We start from the raw sequence: 19,725 nt of genomic DNA, 5'->3' as shown, positions 1-19,725 counted from the left end.
TGATGTGGTTTCCGATGACGTCACCGCACCTTCCGTTATGCATGTTAGTTATGATATTCGTTTACGTCATCTAACTCCTGTAATGAAGAGACGTGGATCGACTCACTGGTAGACGATCTACTTTCCTCGGGTGTGATTATGCTATTTCACCGATGATTTCTCTTGGATCTGGGTTCTTCCACCTAAAAATGAACAGCACCGTAAACTTACCCCTCAGAAAGGGACAGAGGGGTCCTCTTTGGGGTAACCCTCCGGTGTGAGAATAAGTATTTGTGGGAGAAGATAATAATATGTGAGAGTAAGGAATTTAGAGTGTATTGCTTAATAGCTGAATACTCTGTGATTGTATGTTATCAGGTGATATTTGATGATCTGTGTGTTATCGTATGTAACTGAATGATTGAGTGTCTCTCCTTAACACCGAGCAAGGCGGGTCAACCCACAAGATATAGACAAGAAGCTTGAAATCAAGACATTATGAAGGCACAAAGCCAAAACCTACGCGCATGGCGCATATCGCATATGCTCACGCATATCACATATGTTCATGCATCACATGCTCAGGCATCATATGCCCAGGCACCACACATGCTCAGGCATCATATGCCCAGGCACCACACATGCTCAGGCATCATATGCCCAGGCACCACACATGCTCAGGCATCATATGCCCAGGCACACATATGCTCGCGCATCACATATGCTCACGCATATCACATATGCGCGTGGCGCATTAGCACGCGGCGCATATCACATCTGCGCATGAAACATCTGCGCGTGAGAATAAAGAGAAGACCTCGCGCATCCTCAGGATTGGCGCATATCACACATGCACATAATCAACCTCGTCCTTATCCAAATCAGGATTAGGGCAACCTTGATTGTGCACGTCAGACAACCTTCCAGAAGGTATCTTTTTAAGGAATAAGAATATGCTGATGTTGACAGCTGCCAAATGAAAGGTGGACAACTCAGCATGACACATGTACTACCACGTGATTACAACCAATGAGAAAGCACCAGGTGTCCCAGAGGACACGTGGCGCAGAGCAATTGGAGGAGGCCAACAAGGCTGAGCCCAATCAGTGGAAACCCTAGCACTATAAATACAGCATCAACTCCACAAGGAGAGACACTCAATCATTCAGTTACATACGATAACACACAGATCATCAAATATCACCTGATAACATACAATCACAGAGTATTCAGCTATTAAGCAATACACTCTAAATTCCTTACTCTCACATATTATTATCTTCTCCCACAAATACTTATTCTCACACCGGAGGGTTACCCCAAAGAGGACCCCTCTGTCCCTTTCTGAGGGGTAAGTTTACGGTGCTGTTCATTTTGTAGGTGGAAGAACCCAGATCCAAGAGAAACCATCGGTGAAATAGCATAATCACACCCGAGGAAAGTAGATCGTCTACCAGTGAGTCGATCCACGTCTCTTCATTGGCGCCATCCGCTGTTACAACGGCAATCAGATCTCATCAGATCTATATATAAAAAAAATCACCATGGTTTCTGGCGTTCATAACGTTGATCAAGTTCTGGAGGATATTGAACGTGAGGATGTTAATGAGGGACAACAGTTTCCGAGGGTGCCGCGTGATTCTACGCGCACCACCAGTAACCGTCCCTTCATCACAACTCCTCACGGCCAGACTGAAACTCCTCCAGACGATCTCACGTTACAAAATCTTGCCGGCGCGAAACAAAAAGGACCAATGGGTCCAGAAGATGAAACAAATGATCCTAAAGAATGGCTCATAAATGAGCAGCGGCGTCTAATGGACAAATATAATGAGATGGTCAAACAGAAAAAGCTAGCCGACTTAACACAAAGGCAAGCGCTTGATAAGCAAACTGTTCATGGAACAAAAAGGCCGCGCGCGCCGGAAGAAGGACATTCTGTTCACACTGCACACACTGAGTTCAGTGATGAAGAAGTGCACAGCATGAGGAAGACGCGAGATACTCATGCAGGAGGCTCACAGCTCCGCGCGCCTGTGAACATGGCGCCTGGAGCCAGAGCCGATCTGGATCTGCACATGCCGTACAGCCCACCAGTTAGAGGGCAAGTGGACGTAACCACACCGTATAGACCAGCCATCTTGGTGAAACATTCAAAGTTCACTGCGCGCATCGCGCAGGCTCCCATCCAGCATAAAACCAAGATGCCAAGTGGCTTGGGTAAATATGACGGCACAACAGATCCAGACGATTTCTTGCAAGGTTTTTACAACACGGGAAACCTAGAGAGCTGGACGATGCCAACATGGTGTCACATGTTTGCTCGTTGCCTCACGGGCGCGGCGCGTGTCTGGTTCGAGAGCTTGCCGACTGGGCAAATTGATGGGTTCGAGGAACTATTGGAAAAGTTCCAAGCCCACTTCGTACAGCAGCGCAGACACACGCGCGACCCTGATGACATCATGCACTGCGTGCGCAGGAATGATGAAACGATTGAAGACTACATCACTCGTTTCAATCAGGAGTCTCTGGCAATCGGAGGTATAACTGAGCAACTCCTGCGCGTGGCCTTTATACAAGGCGCGCGTAGTGATCAACTCCGCCGAGCTCTCGTAAGCAGAGAGGGCATGCCCACCACGTGGGCCAAGTTAACGGAAGCATCGCGAGTTTTCGCGAGGAATGAAAAACAAATTGCCCAAGATAGGGCAAGAGAAAGAGCGCATCAAGATGAGTCACCGCGCAGCAAAGAAAAGAGGGGCAAGCAGAACTCTGTATGGTCCAGGTTGCAACCAACCAGTTTTTCTTCAGCAGAAAAGCAGGCGCAACCAAGCTCACCCCAGCCCCAAAAAGATGTTCGTAATCGCGGGGAGGGTGACAGGAGGGAGGGCGGCAGAGATCCTAACAGACCTCTGCCAAGAATATGGACTCTCCTCACTAAAACGCCTTCAGAGGTGTTAAGCACTGAGAATGTCCAATTCAAAAGCCCCAAGCCACTACACTACAAGGGACCATCAGACAGTGGCAAGTACTGTGAATTTCACAAGTCCACAGGGCACAACACTGATGCATGCCACCACTTGAAGGATGCAATTGAAAAGGACGTGAAATCAGGCAAGCTGGCTCACCTGGTGAATAACTCAAGACCAGAAAATGAGCAATCAGGAGCCTCAGCCAGCAAAAAGTACAAAAGAATATGTGTAGCCGAGGGAGGAAGGCAAGGGCAAACATCGAGAAAGAGAAGCGCGCAAATCCAAGGAGATTGGCGCGAGCAACAAGTAATCTTCCCAAGAATCAGGGGAGGCCCTTCAATTAGCAGTCCTCTGGTCATCACTACACACATTGCTCATTACGAAGTGTCAAAAGTCCTGGTTGACACTGGCAGCGAGTCAGACATCATGTATGAGCAATGTTTCAGGAAACTGGATCCGGCAGACCAAGCAAGGCTTGAAATTGTGAATGCACCGATCTCTGGTGTTTCCAATGAAATCATTCATCCCCTAGGTCAAATACAATTTGAGCTAACTATGGGGGATGAGAAACACAAGCGAGCCGAAGTTGTTAACTTCTTGGTCTTGCCCACCACTTCTTGCCACAATATGATCTTGGGTAGGGGAACGATTGCACAATTCAACGCCATACCGTCGCCAGCGCACGGCGCGTTGGGGTTCCCAACACCAACAGGTGTAACTTTTGTATACCGAGATCATTTGTGCGCAGTGACAAGTACTCCGCGGGAGGGGAGAATGAAAATTCCAATGGCAGAAAACGCGCCAGAGGAATGGATTCTCAACCCGAAATTCCCGGAGCAAAAAATCACAATTGGCGCTACGTTATCAGACGACACGAGGGTGAGAATGAAAAGATTGCTCACAGCAAATATGTCGGTCTTCGCGTGGCAACACTCTGATATGACTGGGGTTCCGCGAGACCTGGCACAACACGCCCTCAACACGTTCAAGTCTGTAGAGCCAATTGCTCAAAAGAAGAGAATCATGGGGGATGAAAAGGCGAGGGCCATGAATGAACAGGTTGAGGATCTATTGCGCGCAAACATCATCCGCCCGATACGATACCAGACATGGGTAGCCAATCCTGTGATGGTAAAGAAAAGTAACGGGTCGTGGAGGATGTGCATTGACTTCAAGGACCTCAACAAAGCGTGCCCAAAGGATTGTTACCCCCTACCAAACATCGACGCAAAGGTGGACTCCGTGGCGCCATTCAAACTAAAATGTTTCCTGGATGCATACAAGGTCTATCACCAGATTCAAATGGCACCACAAGATGAGGACAAGACCGCCTTCAGAACCGACAAGGGTGTTTTTGTTACACAAAAATGCCCTTTGGTTTGAAGAATGCGGGCGCCACCTACCAAAGACTTATGGATGCCGTTTTCAGCGAGCAAATCGGAAGAAACCTAGAAGTCTATGTGGATGATTTGGTGATCAAGAGCAGGGAGGAAAAGCAAATGCTCAAAGACATCGAAGAAACCTTTGGGCGCCTAAAGGAAGTTAACATGAAGCTCAATCCGAGCAAATGTACTTTCGGCGTACTAGAGGGAAAATTTCTAGGTGTAATGGTCACCAAGGATGGTTTCAAGGTGAACCCTAAGAAGGTGGAGGCCATTCTTGACATGCCCTCGCCATCCACCATGAAAGAAGTACAGAAGCTGAATGGTAGATTGGTCTCAATCAACAGGTTCCTAGCAAACCATGCAACCAAATCTACCCCATTTGTCAACACATTGAGAAACTGCTTAAAGAAAAGTCAGTTCAAATGGACTCCTGAGGCCGAGCAAGCTTTCAGTGAGATTAAAGAGTGTTTGATAAATCTGCCCGCGCTCACAGCTCCACTTCCTGGTGAAACTTTGACATTATACCTATCAGCAGGAGAGCGCGCCATCGGCGCAGTATTTTTGGTGGATCGCAAGGGAATCCAAACGCCAATATACTATGTGAGTCGGGTGCTGACAGATCCTGAGACGCGCTACTCCATCATGGAAAAGTTAGTTTTATCACTAACACACGCGTCGCGCAAGCTTCATAGATATTTCAATGGTCATCCCATTGAAGTTCTGACTGGTTACAACATCCAGCAAGTTTTGCGGCGCCCCGCGCTCTCAGGAAGGCTGACAAAGTGGGCGCTGGAATTAGGCGAGCACACGATCGCCTATAAGCCCCGTCCAGCAATAAAGGGACAAGTATTGGCTGATTTCATAGCCGAGGTCCCCGAAGGAAGAGTTGAAGAGGCTCAGCGCGAGGTAGACCCTCCGCGAGCCAATGATGAAGAAAATGTTTGGAGATTGTTCACTGACGGAGCTTCAAACAACGAAGGGTCCGGCGCAGGCCTAAAACTGGTGGATCCAGAGAATCATGAATATACTTACGCCATCAGGTTGGACTTCAAGAGCACCAACAATGAGGCTGAGTATGAAGCCCTGCTGGCTGGCCTGCGCATCGCGCAAAAATTCGGAGTTAAAAAGCTAGAGGCCCATGTTGATTCATACTTGGTAGCAGCACAGGTCAATGGCCTTTATGATGCCAAGGAGAACACCATGCCTCTATATCTAGAGCAGGCGAAAAAGCTCATCGAGCAATTTGACTGCTTCAGAATCATTCATATTCCGCGCAGTGAAAACAAATCTGCAGACGCGCTGAGTAAAATGGCATCAACCAGTTTTGATCACTTTGGCAAAGATGTCAGGGTAGAAGTTATGAGCAACCCGTCGGTGGTTGCGAAGTCTGTCCTGGTAACTCATACAACCCCTTCATCATGGATAACTCCAATAATGGAATTCTTGAAGGAGGGAAAGGTACCAGATGATCGCGCACAAGCAAGGAAGATAAGACACAAGGCGCAGAACTATGAGCTGCTTGATGGTACATTATACCGACGCTCTTATCTTGGGCCGCTCATGAAATGCCTAGATGCTGAGGAAGCAAGCTATGTGATCAGAGAGATACATGAAGGAATCTGTGGAATACATGCTGGCCCGCGCATGGTGGTTGCCAAGGCAATGAGCGCAGGTTACTATTGGCCTGGCATGTACTTGGACGCTCTAAAAGAGATCCAAAAATGCAAAGCATGTCAGAGCTATGCGCCAAACACCATGCGGCCAAAGAACAACTTGATTCCAGTGACCTCTGCATGGCCTTTCCACAAATGGGCAATTGACATTGTGGGTCCCCTTCCGCAAGCGCAAGGGCGAGTAAAATTTTTGGTAGTGGCAGTAGACTATTTCACAAAATGGGTTGAAGCCAAGCCACTAGCAAAAATCACAGCCGAAGCGATGAAGCAGTTTATCTGGAGCCACATCATATGCCGTTTTTGCTTGCCCATGGAAATTGTGAGCGATAATGGCAAGCAATTCACTGACAAGAAGATATCCAGCTGGCTCAAGGAATTGCGCATCAACCAAATTTTCACTTCAGTTTATCACCCTCAGGGGAACGGACAAGTGGAACGCGCGAACCAAAGCTTGTTAAATGGGCTGAAGAAAAGGTTGGAGGGAGAATCCCATTCTTGGGTCGAAGAGCTACCTAATGTCCTGTGGGCACACAGGACATTAAGCAAAACCAGCAATGGCGAATCCCCCTTCAGCCTAACCTATGGAACAGAGGCAATGATTCCAGTGGAAATTGGATGCCCATCCCATAGAGTGCTCATGATGAGCAAGATTGATAACGAGCGCGAACGAAGGTTGGATCTCAACTTACTTGAAGGGCGCAGAGAGGCAGCTATCATCAGTGAAGCCAAGTACAAGAAAAAACTGGAAAAATACTACAACCAGCGTGTGAAAGAATGCCACTTCAAGAAAAATGATTTTGTCCTTCGAAATAATGAAGCTAGCCGCGCGATAACCCCGGGAAAAGTGTCCCCCAACTGGGAGGGACCTTATCAAATCTCAGAAGAATTGGGGAAAGGCGCATATGCTTTAAAAGATTTGAATGGAAAGAAGATCCCGCGCGCATGGAACGCAGCACAGCTTAGAAAATGTTTCATGTAAAAAATATCAAGTTTGTAATCAAGGCCTTTTAAGCCATTATGAATAATGATACGCGCTATCTTCTCTTAATGAGGATTCTAGTACCTTTTGCATACATGTTTCACACTTCCCTTTATTCATTTTGAGCAATATGACAACATTGTATTGACATCAAAACAAAATAAAACGAAGTAAAACATACATGCGCGAGCAACAAGCTCAAACGCGTTAACGAGTCTTAACTCTAAAACGTCAGGGCCTTAGCCCAATTCTATTATCTTTTGCATACATGTTTCACACTTCCCTTTATTAATTTTGAGCAATATGACAACATTGTATTGACATCAAAACAAAATAAAACGAAGTAAAACATACATGCGCAAACGCGTTAAAGAGTCTTAACTCTAAAACGTCAGGGCCTTAGCCCAATAATGTGAGCCTTAGCTCAAACAATTCACAACATCCATCCTGCATGCTGCGCAGCCTGACCATAAAACACCTAAACACAACTAAGGCAAAGCAAATGCCAAAACATGGTTGTTAAGGTCTCAGGTTGGGGTCGCGCACGAAATTGTAGTGGATAGCTGAGTAACACGTTGGCGCGTAAAGGCTAAAAAAAAAAAAAAAAAAAAAACCTCATAATTCCATCAGCGCGCGATAACATCGCGCACAAGAGGAATAATGAAAGCGCAATGACACGTGTCAACATAATCAAGATATGGAAAAATCTCTTACAATCTTGTTCTTATTCCAACGTGCAAGCATATCTTATATTCAACAAGCAAACATTCAATATAAAGAGATGAATGGGGAATGCGCAAGATACGAAGAAGGGAAAAAACAACATTTCATTCAAAAGCAGTGAAATTTACAAGTTTACAAAATGAGATACAAACTACAAATAAAAATAAAAAACATGAAGGGCTTCTCAAGTCTCCACGTTGACATCAGCCTCTTCATCATCCTCATCATCGCCCTCAGCATCTGGCGCAGCCTGCTCCTCATCATCTCCAAACTGACCGTAGTCAAGTTGTTCATCTTGAATGGAGTCTTCTACCATGACAGTGTCAGGAGCGGATCCTTTGGCCACGCCAGAGCCGCTAGCAACGCCAGCATTCTCCGCACCATCGTCGCCGCCAGCCCCTTCGCACTCGTCAAGTAATTTCTTTAGAGCGCCGAGGTCGGGCTGGTCAGCAAGCGCGGATATCTACAAATCATAAGCAAAAATATGAGTACAAAAAGACTTAGAAAATAAGTCAAGGTAATCTCATTAAGGTTAAAATACCTGCGCAAGGATGGGAATGGGAGTATTCATATATTTCTCCCCCATCGCGGCCATTTCCGCGCAGGCAGCGTCGCTCTGATAAGGGTACTCGGATGGGTTCTTCTTCAACATGCCATATTCGTAACCATCCGTGAACCCTTCAGCTCGCCCCACCAAGCGCGCGGCAGCGTTGCAGTCCATCACAAGGGCCTGAAACTCGTCTGAGTATTTCATCGCGAAAGCGCAACGAGTCATGCCCTGTGAGACTAGCCAGTGGCGATCCTGCGCGAGGCCAGCAACAGACGTCTCGAGGGCAGGAACCTGAGAGTTTAATAACTCAACAGTTTCCTTAGTCTTTTTTAGCTCCTCTTTGTCGGACGCTGCTGCCGCCAAGATTTCTTCTTTTTCCGCCCGCGCAGCATCAAGTGCTTCCTGGCTAGACGCTGCCGTCGCCAGGGCTTCATCTTTATCGGTCTGCTCGGCCGCCAGCTCCCTTTTCAGGCGCGCAACCTCACTCTCCAGTGATGATTTCTCAGTTATAGACTGGACAAGAGCTTGGTCACGCGCCTCCGCCTCAAGCTCCAACTCGCGCGCTCGGCGCGAGTACTTGGCCGCGTCCGCCTCCGCCGCCTGCAGCTTCTCCCGCGCAGCCTGAAGCTCATGACCGCGCTTCACGAAGGCGCTGTTGGCACTGGCTCGGTTCTCACTGAGCTCTGCTTGGAGCTTCTCAGCTCTTTCGCGAGCATCAGAAAGATGCCAAGCAGACACCTTAGCCTCTTGCTTGGCTTCCGCAAGAGCATCACGTACTTTAACGTAATCAGAACGAAGCTCTTGGGAGGCAGCAATGAAGGCCGACCCAGCAAACATATGATCATTGAGCAGGTCGTCGCGAGCGCGGTCCTCCTGGAACCTCCTTTCAGATGGAGGCACAGCATGAGCCCAGAATTCCGCACACACACCCATGGACTGAAAGGTGCTGTCTTCAGTTATATTCCATCTCGGGCGGTATATGTGATCGGTTTCCTGCAAAAAACAAAGAAATTATCTAAGTCATCAAAACATTAAGATGGAAGTCCGCGCAGCGGAGCAAAAAATAACCTATACCTGCGGGGATGAAGCAGAAAAGTCAGCGCCAGCCCCACCAGAAGGCTCCGCCGCGAGACCTCGTGGTGCTACAGGGCTGTCGCGGACGCCGAAGGAGTCTTCAGCATGAACCTCCTCATCCTCCTCTGAAATAGGCCTCTTCTCCTGCGACCTAGAGTCAAAATCAGTCTCGCGAGGAGGGCTGTGCGCAGGAGGAGGTGAGGGAGGTCTCGGCGCCGCCAGGTCGGCGCGCAAAACGGCCTCCTGCTCCTTAGTAATCCCAATGAGGGGAGATTCATCGCTTGCAGGAGCAGGAGCAGAGCCAGCGGCGCTGGCGCCAGCGCCAGGAATGCCGCCAGAAGCTTGTACGCCAGCTACGGCTTCTATGAAAAATCAATAACAACAAATGGTTAATGACTTGATCTAAAAGAAAGTCAGAAAAAAAGAGCGCAATACGTACCTTAGCGCAACTCCGTTCGCGAAGCAAACATCGCCATGAAGTCCATTCTACCCTTCTTTGAGGGTAAAACAGGGGACTTCGAAGCGACCTCCGGCGCAGCCTCGGCATCTTGTTGCGCGGTCGCCGGCTCTACAAACATTTGAGTGAGCAAAGATTCATTAGTAATTCTATCAGAATCGCGCTCATAGAACCATAAAGATAAGCAAAAGATAAGGAAAGTATACCTGTCGAGGGCGCAACGCCGCTTCCCTTTTCCACCGCGGGAAGGGAGGAGGTAGCGCCACCATACCTCAAGTGGACAGGAGGTCTGCCCACTTTTTGAGGCAGGGAAGCCAAGGAAACCTTGGTGGTAAACTCCTGGGTTTTCCCAAATCCCCCCGCCTGGGTAGGAGGATCCTGAACAACAGGGGCATCATCCTTCTTCTGTTTCTTACTGGCCCCTGCGCCAGTTTTCCCCTTAGCTTTACGCTTTAGTTGGGGCGGCTCCTCTTCCTCCTCCTCTTCCGCGAGCTCCAGCTCATAATTTTCAAGCGCATCTACAATACGCGCAACAGAAGTGTTAGCAAAATCTGGTATTATAAAGGAAAATGCATAAGTACAAAGGCTTACCAGGCGCATCGCTGTCGAAGACAAATCCCAGATCAACAGGGATGAACATGTCATCAAAGCGATCCGGGAAACCAACCTCCCCAGCGCCGAGCGCGACGGAGCCACCCTCCATATGCTCATCATATGCGGCGTGGATGTACTCCTTGGTGACTGCACAAAACAAGTCAAATGATATCAGCAAAAACAATTATATTCGCGCAGAAGTAAGTAAATGAAATAAACTTACACAACCCGTCGACTTGGATAACGGGCTCTAACGCGCTGTCCGCCCACCTCCTGCTCATACCAACCCCCACCAGCGCCTCCTCACAAATGTTCTTGGCGGGGGATGGTTCAGCGGACAACTTATTAACCCAGGCGCCAGTTGTGTTCTTGAGGACACCCACATCCGCAGGCGCAGAAGAAATCGAGTGCATGGTCATACGGATGGGGATCACACCAGCCCTTATATAGAAAAACCTCTCAGACCAGTGAAGGCTCTTGAATGAAACAGTTGAGCACTTCACCTTCTGACTGCGAGGAATAAAGGAGAACCAAGAATCTTGGATCTTGGGCTTATAAAAAAATTGAAAGCGCCGAGGGGTGGGCTCCTCGCGCTGGGATTTGCACATGAACTCAAAGTGAGTCATGCGCACAAGTCCAAACGGATGGACTTGGGATATATGAATCCCATAAAACTGAAGCAGTGCACCCACAAACCTTGTCATCGGGAGACGAAGGTTGCAGTGGGTGAAAAAATGGCTATATAGGGATATATAGCCGGTAGGCGGGTCCGCCGCCGTCTGCCCGGCCCCAGGCAACATGCAGCCAAACAGGGTGGGAAAACCCTGAGAGGCGATAAGGCTGTCAAGATCAGCCTGCCTCAATTTGCAGGGGATTTCATTCCACCTCTTCACGGCCTTGGCCTTCCCTACCTCCTCCGATGAGACCTCAGCAGCCTTCTTCCCCTTGCCGGTCTTCTTCAATGTAGACATTACTAACGATTTTCTACGGCAATGTATGGGGGTGATTGTGTTGTCTGAGCTATCAGACATACAACTGTGACAACGAACAAAGGTTGCTTCTGAACAACAGAAATCTGGAAGCAGAAGGAAAGTAATAGAATGCAAGAAAGAAAAGCTCAGAAGAATAAACAGGAAGATGAAAGATAAAAAACTCTAAGGGCTGGCTTTTATAGGCCCAGGAGAGAGAAATATGGGTGCTGATCGGACTTCACGCGCCCCCACTCGCAGGTGTAAGCCAACGGAAGCGCGACACGTGTCAATCACACTATGTGAGGGGACACGAAAAGAGATAATACAGCTGTTGCCAGAGATCACGCGCCGCCACTCGCAGGAATGACCAATGCGAGCGCGACACGTGTTCCTGACACTCTGTGAGGGGACACGAAAGGCAACTGTAGCACCTCGAGCACACGAAAGGTCTGACACGTCTCCATCACTGACCCACGTCAGCAACAACCAACCACGTACAGAGACGATTCGTTTGCAACCAAAAGGATAGACTTTCGCGCAACGAACAATAATAACAAGAAAAAGACAAAACCCCTACTGAAAGAGCAAACTATAGTCTAATATCTATCTTACCTCGCTCGCGCGAGACAAGACACACATTAGACTGGGGGGGCTTGAAGAGGTATGTACCCGCCTCAACACCGAGCAAGGCGGGTCAACCCACAAGATATAGACAAGAAGCTTGAAATCAAGACATTATGAAGGCACAAAGCCAAAACCTACGCGCATGGCGCATATCGCATATGCTCACGCATATCACATATGTTCATGCATCACATGCTCAGGCATCATATGCCCAGGCACCACACATGCTCAGGCATCATATGCCCAGGCACCACACATACTCAGGCATCATATGCCCAGGCACCACACATGATTGTATGTTATTTCACCGATGGTTTCTCTTGTAGACGATCGACTCACTGGTAGACGATCTACTTTCCTCGGGTGTGATTATGCTATTTCACCGATGGTTTCTCTTGGATCTGGGTTCTTCCACCTACAAAATGAACAGCACCGTAAACTTACCCCTCAGAAAGGGACAGAGGGGTCCTCTTTGGGGTAACCCTCCGGTGTGAGAATAAGTATTTGTGGGAGAAGATAATAATATGTGAGAGTAAGGAATTTAGAGTGTATTGCTTAATAGCTGAATACTCTGTGATTGTATGTTATCAGGTGATATTTGATGATCTGTGTGTTATCGTATGTAACTGAATGATTGAGTGTCTCTCCTTGTGGAGTTGATGCTGTATTTATAGTGCTAGGGTTTCCACTGATTGGGCTCAGCCTTGTTGGCCTCCTCCAATTGCTCTGCGCCACGTGTCCTCTGGGACACCTGGTGTTTTCTCATTGGTTGTAATCACGTGGTAGCACATGTGTCATGCTGAGTTGTCCACCTTTCATTTGGCAGCTGTCAACATCAGCATATTCTTATTCCTTAAAAAGATACCTTCTGGAAGGTTGTCTGACGTGCACAATCAAGGTTGCCCTAATCCTGATTTGGATAAGGACGAGGTTGATTATGTGCATGTGTGATATGCGCCAATCCTGAGGATGCGCGAGGTCTTCTCTTTATTCTCACGCGCAGATGTTTCATGCGCAGATGTGATATGCGCCGCGCGCTAATGCGCCACGCGCATATGTGTGATGCGCGAGCATATGTGATGCGCGAGCATATGTGTGCCTGGGCATATGATGCCTGAGCATGTGTGGTGCCTGGGCATATGATGCCTGAGCATGTGATGCATGAACATATGTGATATGCGTGAGCATATGCGATATGCGCCATGCGCGTAGGTTTTGGCTTTGTGCCTTCATAATGTCTTGATTTCAAGCTTCTTGTCTATATCTTGTGGGTTGACCCGCCTTGCTCGGTGTTGAGGCGGGTACATACCTCTTCATGTAACAATCTACGTCTACGACGTCGATGTTGCCGATGACGTCACCGCACCTTCCATTATGCGTGCTAGTTATGATATCCTCTAACGTCATCTAACTATGGTGACGATCTGCATTTACGCCAGTGACGTGGCACCTTCCGGCTACGTGTTTAGTTAAATTATGATGATGATGTGTTCACTCCGGTGACGTCATCTACTGATGCTGACGTCATCTAACTCCGGTGACTCCGACTACGTGTTTAGTTATTAATTATGATGATATGTTAATTCCGGTGACGTCTGTTTACGTTTACGCCTAACTAACTAACTCACTCATCCGTTATTATTGTGTAGTGCATCCGCCGGCGAACAACATTGTGCCGTTTATCAATAAGTGGTTCAAGTTTCTTTGAACTCTTCAACATCATGGTCTCACTTGATGAAGGAACTAGTAGTGAGACTGAATTTGTGGAAGATAACGTCGTTACTCTTGATCGCATTAACCTTGGTCGTCAGGTGATTCGTGAGTTGGATCCTCTCAGCTATGGCCCTCATACTCTCTATGAAGGCCCTGAAACTGGTCCGATTCCTCTACATCCGATTGCAGCTTTGGTGACCGAGTTCAATGAGATCATGAAATCTATTGACAATGCATTCGAGCGCAATGGTTACGGTTCACGGTCGTATGATTTTGTTATGGTCAAGGTGGAGACAAAATAGGAGGATCCATTGTCTCGTATCCGAGAAGTGTTGAAAGCTAAGTTTGCAGACCTGGAATTTGTCAATAGACTACTTGTTGCACTTAGTCATGCTGGTAGTACTATCGGGAGGCGGAGAGTTCGTCATCATATGCTAAGAAGCCCTTGGTGACTGCTAATCCGGCAGGCTTCAGTTGCTGTTGGTGCTTCTGGTGGAGGATTGTGTCACACCCCCAAAAACCTTAATTTAACAGTGGAAGACTTAGTCTACTAATTTGGGCGGTGACATATGTCGTTTAGCCATCAGTATTGAAGCACACCGTATTTACATACCAGTTGGACTATTATTCATTATAAAATGTCATAAAGTATACGTGTGTCAGACTACACGTTTTGTTTAAAATAGAAGTCCAACATTCAAGCGTTTTTCCCACATCATCTTCACGAAGCATTCACATTTCATTTACCTGAAAAACACGTTTAAAAATTTTGTCAACACAAAGGTTGGTGAGTTCTCAATTTAAAACCATGATGTAATAGCTTTCGACATATACATAAATTATTTCTTCATTTTAATAAATGAGAATATCATTTGTAACTTTAAATCTTGCATTTTAATTCATATTTATTTCATTGAAACAAAGCCTTTCTTTGTTTAATTATTTTCATAATTACCACTTCGTCCATATGGCCCGAAGTCAACTTTCGTTTTAATTGTGAAAGCGTATGAATATAACATTTAATCCAAAGTGTGACAAATCATATTCACACAAGATCCTCTTCGAATTCTTACAAATGTAACCTTTAATCACAACTTTCTCAAAGTTTATAATATTAACATTTTATTTCTTTAAACAAACTGTGACATTTGTCAATTTCGGGTTATTTTATACTTGTATTCTTAATGTAAACCCGACCCGTTTTGTATCCCGAACCTTTCGATATTATCAAAATGATGAATTGTATGTTAAATATTTGTTTTATAGTTGTTGGCTCAAAAGAAAAACACCATTTTCGGTTCTTAAAATTCCCCGAAAACGCTCAAAACGAACTCCGGGGACTAAAACTACCAAAATGGAGACTTGAAGGACCCATTTGTAGTTTGTGCTTTCTTGGGTCTATAACCAACCCATTTTCATGAAACACCCTTTATGAAAGACCCATTCAACTTACCCTATATATACACACCCATCTTCTTTATTTGTGCTTGCTCATTTCTTCATTTCTCTCTCAAATTCTTGAATTCTAAGGTTGTTCTTCATAAGCTAATCTTTCATTTTAACTAACTTCTCAATACTTAAAGCTTGACGTTATAACATATATATAATATACACTCCTTGTTTACCTTTGGTCTTTCATTTCTCCGGTCTCGGCCGGTTGAAATGTCGGGCTAGTAAGGCAAGGTTACATGGAAGACTTTGTAGTCCTTGTTTATATATTTAACAAATATAACCATATAACTTGTTATACTTGCTTAACTTCTACATATTTTAGTTTATTGTTCATATTTGTCAAGTTCCATGGTATTGGGTATGTGGTGACTAGCCTCGGTTTCATCCCGAGTTGAAAACCGAACCAAAAACCGAACTTTTGTTTAAAAGCATTATTGTTAACTTTTTGAATGTAAAACTTGAGTATTATTATTTATAAGTTATTTTACAAGTTCCATGGTAATTGGGTATGTGGTAACCATCCTCGGTCTTATTCCGAGTCAAGGACCGAACCAAAAACCGAACTTTTTTTAAAAAGCTTTATTGTTAACTTTTTGAATGTAAAACTTGAGTATTATTATTTATAAGTTATTTTACAAGTTCCATGGTAATTGGATATGTGGTAACCATCCTCGGTCTTATTCCGAGTCAAGGACCGAACCAAAAACAGAACTAAACCGAGTTCACTCGCTTAAGACACACAAGTGTGTTTTTAGCCACCAAAACTCATATATTTCTTCAAGATTATATTTTAAATCAATTTTAGTTAATTTCTAAACATACTTGGCATGTCGGTAACCAACTTGATCTTATAACAAGTTCGAACCGATAAGGTCGTATACTTGCTTAACGAACGTTAAGTCTATTTTGATTTTATTGAGTTATCTCGTAACATTTATTATTTTGAGAAGTAAATGTGAGCTTGGTCAATTATCAAGTCTCGAACCGACAAACCCGAACACTCGTTTAAACCTCGTTTTGGTATTCTTATAACCAAGGGTTTTGCAATATCGCATTTTAACCCACATTATTACTTAACATAGGTTGAGTAAAAAAATAAAAAAACTAATGAATAGAATACCGAGACCCGGTTTCGAGTAAACTTATTTTACAAAACTCGTTTCTTTAATTTCTCAAATATTTACATTTTAAATCCTAAACTTTATTTATTTACTTTATTTGTCATGTATTTTATTTTAAACCCTTCCAAGACTACCTACTAACACAAGACCCTTTAATATAGGTCTTGCTCGTTAAACCGATCTCTCCGATTATTCACGACACTATCTTTCAAGTTACTTATTAATGTGAGTACTTTTTCATCCCCCGTTTTCCATCTTTCGTTTTGGGGGTGACATTGCGTACTTATTCAAATTCAAATGATTTATACTTGAGTCTTAAACCACAACACGTATTGTATATGTTTACTTAAATAAATGCTCGATTTGGTGTTATATGCTTTACATGATTATGTGCAAATTCTTGAATGCTAAGGCGGGTAGCCTCTTGAATGCTAAGGCGGGTAGCCTCATCAAAGTATGATCATACGTTAATTCCGAGTATATATGGTATCTCCATATAGAAAGGTGTCGTCAATGTATTCTTATTGACGGTTTTATTATCTAAATTGTTGCTATTATTTATTGTTTTCATATACTAGTTGTGGATTTCATACTATATACTTATTGTCCAAAACTATGAAAATTGTTCACCAACCTTCGTGTTGACAAACTCTATTTTATGCAATGTTACAGGTTTGATGTTAGCTTCATTGGATTACTTGAAGAAACTTATTATCTTGGCTTTAGGATATTAGAAAATAAAAGAACAAGTTATTTGTTTATCTATCTATTTGGCATTTTGTATGAACAATTGTTGTGTTATTTATGATGATATGGATTTAAATGAGTTGTTTAAATATTGTAACTTTATAGTGTCATTGTGCAATGAGCAATCATGTCGCGCCTCAACGTTTCCGCCTTCATTGGTCGGGGTGTGACACAAACCGTATTAGTAATAAGCTAGCTAAGAATATGACACATGTATGACTATTAAATCAATAACCCGAAGCATACCATACTCAAAATATTTGTTCCCAACATTTAACCAGACCGACTAGTCGGCAGGCAGGGCGTCACCATGATAGATCTATCAATATTTCTATGCCCTAGACCAAGGTTAACGGTTATAACGACCGGGCGGTTGTTTCCTCACCTTCGCGTTCATACTATATTTAGGCAGTTGTTTCCATACCCAAGTATTTCACGCAGTCTGATTTAACTCATCCCATTTAATACGTTTGTAAAAATAAAATGCAATCCATGAAACGTGTTCTCCCCCCCCCCCCCCCCACAAAAAAAACATTTATAATTCATTAAAACATTTAAAAAGTTGGGTTCGTGAGAAAGTCACATTTGTCACAGCACAATTAACACATATGAAGTGATACACAACCAGTTGATGCAAGATCTTAATAACAGTCATCCAATGATAACTGGATTCCTATGTTTAATAGAAAATATATTAACACATATACAGGTAAGAATGTATCCTTACTTAACTCGTTTGTCCTCACATGTCTTATTTATCACAATTGTAATGATTAAATTATGAACTTCTATCGTTTTAGAAAATTGTAACCAAATCGAATGTTTCAAATTATCGTACAATTATAAATAACTTAGTTTCAAACATTCGTGGTATAACTTATACATTTCTCGAAAAAACTAAACATGAACGCTATTCAATAAAAATATATATTTATTGTAAAATATAATAACCTTTTATTAACCGATTATTTGAATAAAATATTTTGTTCAAATATCATATATATATTTTTATATAATAAATTTACACGAAATCGTCCAAGAATCGATTGTACCATTTTTAACACTCGATATTAACTTATGGTTTTCTAATTAATTATTAACAACCTTTTCATTATCCAAGTTATTTCCGATAACAATATTTATACTAATCTATCGTTATTTAACTTTTTCAACAGTTAAAGATATAAAATATATACCTCAAAGCATACAGTTCGAGTCTATAAATTTGCTCAAAACCCGCATGCAATGCGATCCGGACATACCAACGCGTTCGTTTTTGCATCATGAACATTTCTCCGGTCTCGGATCGTTCGTACGACACCTCAAAACCGACATGCAACTCGTTTTAAGAAACTATTTTCGTTCTAAAATTTGACCAGTAACTTACGAAGCTTATAACTCACCATACAAACATCTGACCGTCGATTAATTTGGTGGAACCAAAGATCTATGTGTTATGAAGACTCACCAAATATTTCAGCTCGATCCAACGGTTGGATCTCCGGGACTTTGTATTTCTTTAGAGCTGCGTTTTCAAAATCCGCCCAGCGAACTGAACACGAATACGAGTCTAGAAACCCAACTTAAACTACCCCGATTCTCATCTCCACCGTTCAAAATGATTATTTATGGGTTATGAACCCTCTGTAAAAAAATCAAGATGATTGGACCGTTATATCTTTAGTTATTGAACAATCTTTACAAACATGCAAAACTTATACAATCTGTCCAGATTTTAAGATGTGTTTTTATCGAACTTAAGCTCAAAATTAGGACGATCAGAGCTTACCATCGTGTTCGGGATGTCGAAAAATTCCGGGTAGAAGACGGGCTCCGGCCGCCACAGGGCCACTGCACCGGACCACCACCGGCCACCGCGCACCACCGCCGGACCGCCGCCGGCCACCTTGCCGGAATCCTCTAACATCTCTCTACTCTCTCTCTCTCTCTCTCTCTAGAATTCAGAAAATGATTGTTGAATGAATTAAAAGTGGGGATAGCCTACTTATATAGGCGCGATTTAAACGAGTTTTACGATCGCGTTTCGGTCTCTCGCTTTAGCGATCCCGCTACTTCAAGTGGCATTGTATTTTCCAAATATATTTCGTCAAAATATTTATTACGTTCCCAACTTAAATTTGTCTCGGGTTAACTTATTATTTCCGCTAATAAGTTATTATCGATCGTTTCCCAGTGTCGGTTCCGTGTTACTCCGAACTTAATAAAACTAGTGTGGTTGTTTTTCCCAAAAACAACTCATCCAAACTTATGGTTTCTATTCATTTATTTTATCCAGATAATAAATCTCAAATACGGAGATGGTATTAACTTTTACAAGCTCATTGGTATAGGTGCTTTAACGACCGTGTTCGAAAATACTAATTTGCATTTTCCCGCTTCGTTATATCTCAGAATTGAGTCATGTTTTCTCCTTTGTTCTCGGTTTTCAATCCTCTACACTATTCAATTGGGTCCACCCACGGATTTTTTCTCAAATGTCGGGTTGAATATTCGCACGTTTGACCGAAAATTTTCGTTCCTGCTAACTTATCACCAACATTTCCTTATTCGGTCTAACTTCTTACGTGATTTCCTTTATATATATATGACATTTATTCTTAGAATAAAATAATAATTTAACTTACGGTCTTAATTTCTCACTTAACCCGGCCTAAACATGTCTTAATTCTGATTATGAAATATAATAAAACTTT

This window comes from Bidens hawaiensis, unplaced genomic scaffold (genome assembly GCF_021521415.1).
Source record: "Bidens hawaiensis isolate Kalapana, Puna unplaced genomic scaffold, B.hawaiensis_p1.1 tig00005142_1, whole genome shotgun sequence".
Taxonomy (NCBI): Eukaryota; Viridiplantae; Streptophyta; class Magnoliopsida; order Asterales; family Asteraceae; genus Bidens; species Bidens hawaiensis.
This window is presented reverse-complemented; position numbering follows the sequence as displayed.